This window comes from Rhyacophila brunnea, unplaced genomic scaffold (genome assembly GCF_057557595.1).
Source record: "Rhyacophila brunnea isolate RB1 unplaced genomic scaffold, BYU_Rbru_1.0 scaffold_142, whole genome shotgun sequence".
NCBI classification, from domain to species: Eukaryota; Metazoa; Arthropoda; class Insecta; order Trichoptera; family Rhyacophilidae; genus Rhyacophila; species Rhyacophila brunnea.
The window spans coordinates 539,811-546,463 of record NW_028232799.1 but is presented as its reverse complement, the minus strand read 5'-3'; positions in this window follow the sequence as shown (position 1 = coordinate 546,463).

Genomic DNA, 6,653 nt, shown 5'->3' with positions numbered 1-6,653 from the left:
ACACTAAGGAATCCCTCGGGATCCTTCCCGGACAATTTTCGATACCAATGAATTCCGTGATTAGTAAATATTATCCCGAATCTTTCGGGGTTGATTTTTTCATCAATCACAAACAATCGGTATGTGTAAAAAATCATTATGTTAGTGACGTTTATGTATCTACACACGTCACTCGTAGAATCGCCATTTGCTCGCGGATAATAAATAACTATATACGTTATGAACTATTGTTGTAGGTTGTGAAGATTTAAAGTCTATTTTTTGTATGTAGAAGATTGCTTCGTGTGTGATAATATAATGTTCGGGGCACGATTAAATGAGACACAGTTTTGACATGGATTGTTTTATATTGTCCTAAAACATTTAAGATTAACATTAATTCAACTTTATGCGGAGTTGTTCGCATGATTGACTGTACTGTTGAAGGCCGGATTTGCAATTGAATTATCGACTCATTTCATTATTATTGTCTATGGTCCATCAATGACCATAGACAACAACTTGACATTTGTAAGTTAAAATATAAAACTTTACATAACCATTTTACTGCTGTACGTAATTGTAACATTGGAAGAATAATATATCCGATTATTTAAACCAGTTAGACGTCACTGAAGTCATGGCACGCGAGCAGAGATAATTACTACATTTAAATAGCGTGTTAATTATATCGAATGGCCACTTCACCGTTACGCGCTTGGTGCATCTTTAGCGTGCAATGATTTAAACCTAATATGTAATTCCAAGATTTAACGAACACAATTTTCATACTAAATGTCTTAAAACAGTGTATACTATGTTTTGTTTACCGATTTTATCAATGCTATAAGAGTTGTTCACAAGCAAAGTGAACCAAGTCCATTCTGGTTAGTTTCAAGTAAACTAGGTTCACACGTCATAATCTTGGAATTTTTCTGTAAGGGTATTATTGCCCTTACAAAATAACCCAAATGTACCCGAATTTCAATCATATTATATAATCATATATAATTTATATATAAAATATATATAATTTTATATTTTATAAGTATATAAAAATGATATATTTACTATCGAAAAAATTACCAATCTCGGGATTGGATTCCTTAATTGACACATAGGAATAACGAGATTTTTTTAACTTTATAACTAACATTTGAAATTATTTTGTATTATAATTATTTTAAAGTGTAGTAATTATTTTGTATAATATTGGATAATAATATTGTTATAGCAATATGTAGTATAAAATTCTTGTAGCTAATTTAATTTATTTATACTATATTTTTTTATTATATTTTTTTATTTATACTATATTTATACTATACTTTTTAGCTACCTTCCTAACTATAGTGCACTTAGTAGTACCTAATGACCTAGAATTATTTTAAATGCCAACATTGAAAAGATCTGTAGGTAGCGTTACGTTCCTGGACTTTTGTCTTATACCATTATCCATCCTTGAGTAATTTATTAGCGTGAACACGTTTCCTGACCTTGTAGTCAAAAGGCTTAAAACATAATATGATCGATTTTCTTCCTCAGATAAAAGTGGTATGTATTGCGTATCTAGCTGGTATACGAGGCATAGAAGTAAACGCTAACAAAGGTGAAAGATGAGGGAAGTACTTGTCTAGTAATAAGATTGGATAATTTTATAAAATGTCTAGCGATAAAATATGGAAATTTTGTCTACATAATATAAGCTAATTGATAAACATATAGGTATAACTTAGATGAATACATTATACTGCTAACGGAAAGAAGGAGACGAAAGCTAAAGAAAATTAGTAGGTAATAACAATTATATTATAATGTTTGATTTGGTATTGTTTTGAATTGTAAATAAACATTATTATGTAAATAGACATGTGTATTAAGATAAGAACCCAATATTCATTATTATTAAGATTTGTACTTAGACAATGTTGGAAATATTTGTAGATATAAGATTTTATGTATTCGGATAATAATTTTGATGTCAACTGTTAACCTATTAGAAGCAGAGTTACGCGGAGTAATTTATCTCTGTAAAAGGCGCCGGTTCTCGCGGGAAGGGCGGTTAGAGCCTCAGACTGAGATGCACGTAATATGACCTCAACGGTTTGTTACGAAAAATAGTGCAAAGTTGCAGCCGACGCCGGTCGCTGCAAATATTGTATTAATTATCCGGATAAATTAAAGTCATCGCTAGGTGTTTAAGTGATGCTCAAATATACCTAATTATAATTATTATAAAATAAGAACAATTAGGATTGTAATCCAAAAGCCACAATTGTAAATTAAGAAACAATAAGGAATGTAATTTGAAACAATAATAATTGTAAAGAGTAATTCGGATTGTGTAAAAACATTAATTAGGTACATAAAAAATAAGAAATTTAAGAACCTTGTTATAAAGAAAGTATTTTTATAAAGTCACAAATTAATATTAAGGTGCAAGTGTAAAGGAATATTATAAAAATTACTGGTGAAAACAATATACGAAATAAAGCTAATCCTGGTGTTTTATTTAATTCTGGACCCGTGTTCCTTTATAGCACTAAATTACAAAAGTTGAAACAAACAATTTATTTGACACCCCAAATGCACACCAACACCCTGAGCTAGCTTCGAACTTGAGGGAAGGTACATCAGTAGGTACGTTACGTTCTGGTCTATTGAGTCAAAGCTGAGACGTTTTGTGGATGATAATATCTTTTATGATGATAACAGTTTTGGTAAAGATTTTGATCCGTGACCTAATAGGTAGGTCGGTAATTAAGTTGTTTACCTACTTTATTGTGTTAATTTGTTATATAAGCGAGATTTTACTGTACCTATTCGTTTCAGTGTTTATTTGCCTTTTGGTGAGTGCATATAGCGCCTGAAGTTACCTAAAGGTAAAGCACGGGTCGCAAAAAACTACTCCAATGGAATAGTATAAAATGTAAATCCATTAGAATGTATACACTTACCTACCTATATTAAATATTATAGATTAAATTATAATCGGGGATCTTAATCTAGAAAAAGTGATACAGAAACACTTGTCACTATTAAATTCTAGGATCGATGTTTCATATTATATTAGCTTGTACTATTCACTTTCTCATGTGGTTTATTAATGTATTATTAACACAGCTTAACACTAAGGGGTTCATAAGGACAACTCATTGTTATGTTCAAAATGACCATAACTAACATTCCTACCTCTGGCAACCCCGTCGAATATTTATGGTCACGTCATGGAGCGTACGCGATTGCACAGATGTCGCTGTTAGAATTTCCGGCCGCAACGGACGTCGCGAGGTGTGAAAGAAGCAACAAGGATTTTCGATTCTGTCTGTCATCCAGTATAGTCGTGCTCTGCTTTGGTTTTACCCAACATTTATAATGGACGTTACTTAAAGAGCACGATTGCAGCCGCAGTGCTTCAAGCCTCTGTTCGTTCCAAGTTTGGTATTTTAAAACTATTATTATTTGATCCACTTATCTTCCAATGTTTCTTTTAAAACTTAGCTGCTTGCCTGTATAGTATTTCCTTAATAAACTTTTAATGTAATATTCTTGCTTTTGCTATAATATAGTTTCGGTCAAGTACATAAACTGCCCTTTCATTTATTATTACCCCTTTATTCCTCACTGCTATAAAATTATTATCTTCCACGGTTTCAATATCGTGTGGCGCCCAGGTACATATTTTAACCATAGATTGCACGTGCCATCAGCCGTGCAATTCCTTTTTGTAATCCTTTGTTTTCTAATTCATTTTTACAGTTGTCAGTTGCGAGGTTACGGAAGTAATTATTGTTCAGCTTGAAAAGGATGCATGTAAACCATGGCCCTTCCTTGTTTGCTTATGTCTCATGTCTCTTTGCTCTTATACTATACTCTATTTTTAAACCACATTTAGAAACTTCCTTCTTTTATTTTGTAGTTGTGACGACAATGATCACAACTACAAAATACTAATATATCATCATTCTCTTTCTTGACTATTTGGACGTCGATATTAATGCACTTGGTTGTGATTAGCTCCGAGTAATTAAATTTTAGATGTTTCCAAGATCCAAGACGTGTGACGTGTTGCGCCTACGACAACTCAAGTGTGGACAAGGGAGTAAGGTCATGTTGACGCGCGTATTTGAACATACCGAACCGAAAAGAAACCATTTTTTTCCGTCTTTCGTTCCGACAATAATAACGGGTTTTCCGGTGTAGTGCCGGTTCGAAGCCCTGCTTTTGATGCGCATTTGAATAATTTCCGACTGACTCTCAACATATTCAAAAAGGTACGTAAATTTCTGAAGGGGGAGCATGAAACTAGGGGCTAGGGTGGTTATAAATTCTAGGCAATCTGACGGTAAATTCGTCTTTATTTCATAATTTTAAGACTGAGCTGAACAGGACAAGGTCAGAAATTAACCTCAGCGTTGAAGGACGTCATTTTAATTCAGTCTAACTTCAAAAACCTCTAACCATCGGGGATTTATTTTAAGAAACGCAATAATTATTAATTACAATTCTCGGTCGAATGAATTATCATTATTATTATTAGTATTATTATCTTCAAACATAAAATGTAGGTATGCGACGTAACCTGATGCCGGCCGAAGGAATACAGGGCTGTCAAAGAATATCAATCTAATGGAACGTTTTAAAGAGTTACAAATTTAAAGTTAAAAATTGCTAGTAAGCTATTTTCTTATTATTCCATCTGTAAAGTAGTACAGATGGAATAATTACATATTTTCAAGCGTCAAACGGCATACAACATTCATCTAAAATAAGTATGAAAAGACTAGCTGATTATGTTATGTTATTTTTGTATTGTTCTTATTTTTTTGCTTATCAAAATATTTCATGTATTATTTGATGATGTGTATTTTCAGTATATCGTAATATGCATCTTGTATCATTAAAATTGGTATTAAGTTGATATAACATAGAAAAATCTGTAAATCATTAAAATGTTAATTTCGTTATAGTTTTTAATTAAACCTGTACAATTACATATTAGATATAAACACTGTTGTACTGTGTGACTTTTATAATATCATATAGCCTGACGCGAGATGGGCAAGATAAAAAATAAAACTGTAGGATGTCTGCAGATGATTAAACAAAACCCAGCTCATTGGATAACCGAATGGTAAACAACTGTATATATTATATTTTTCCGCCAAATTGCACACAATTAAAAACAACTTATCATAAAAATAAGTAATAGGTCTTCGACAGCCCTGGCGTGACTGTCGGTGCCTTTGTTATCTTCTCAGCGACGCTAGCTTTGAATCCCACGTTAATAATCATTTTTTTATATAAATTATTTTTTGCATTGGCTTTAATTACCAACAAAATACAATAATTATTATTGTACCTACCTATTTTTGTAAAAGTAAAATTGCGTTACCTGTTTGTAAAAGTGTCAGACTAAATTAATTAAACTAATCGGGTAAGTAATAAAGTCATTATTTGAGTTAGCATTTACTTGGTAGAACTCCATTTTAAAAGAAATGAAAATATAATTAATTATGTTTTCATTTCTTTTAATAAAAAGTCACTTTCTTTTTATAATAAACAGACATCACTATCGTCCACTTTTTTTTTAAATATGCGTTAGAATTAAACAATATGTACCTATTTTTTTAATAATTATGAAATAGGTCTTACACATTCAAAATAAATACTATTTATTAATAATGTTTTTTGGATAGCACATGAAATAAAAATGTAGGTAGATATGTATTTCAACATCCTTCGTATGTTTAGCTCTCGGGCAATTTCAGGTTAAAACGTTATTAATATTATATTAAGTTTTTATCGTGGCTATCCATCATATTGGTTGCAATATTTCCCACCAAACAGTTGATTAACAAATTGAATTTAGTAACATTTACGTATATTAGAAGATATCATTTTTTGGTCACCCATGATTTAAATTTAATTATGAGATCATTATTTACTTTAGACCAAAGCATTGTCGGCGACCTTTGAATATTACCAGTAGAGCAACAATTCCGGACCACATGAAAAAAAATCATATTTTCAATTCTCAAGGGTAATTCTGTAGAGCGTCCCCTTAAGTGTACATATATTTATTATCTTATTTATAATGTTTTTGTATTGTTTTTATTGTATAATGTTATAATAAAATTATCCATTCCTATGAACAAGTTGTTTTCTTTACCTTCCCTAAGTTTATAGAATATTATGTAATATTCTTCTGCAGTGTGACCTGATGTCCACATCATGTGCATGTAGTATATTTTACTTATAATTTTTTTTTTGTCATATACTCTTCTTTCTTCTTATGAATTCTCTTCCATAAAATCAAATAAATATTTTTTTCGATGGCTGGTTCTCCCTCGGGTCTCAAGAGGTATGTTATGACGGTATTATTTGTGCCCCGGGTTTCACTTTTCGGCATCTTCAAGCATTGTGTACACTCACCAAAAGGCAAATAAACACTGACAATGAATACTACTTTTAACTCAAACAAATCACTACAATAAAGTAGATTACATTTCCATTACCTACCTATCTAGTCATCGGTCACAATAAAAAAAATATGAATAGTTAGTGTTTGTAAAAAACCCCCTGTATTATAATCAATAATAAGTCGTCAAAACCTAATAGAACATTAGTAATTGTAAACGATAAAAATAGGTACTACACTCAAGACGTGTAAA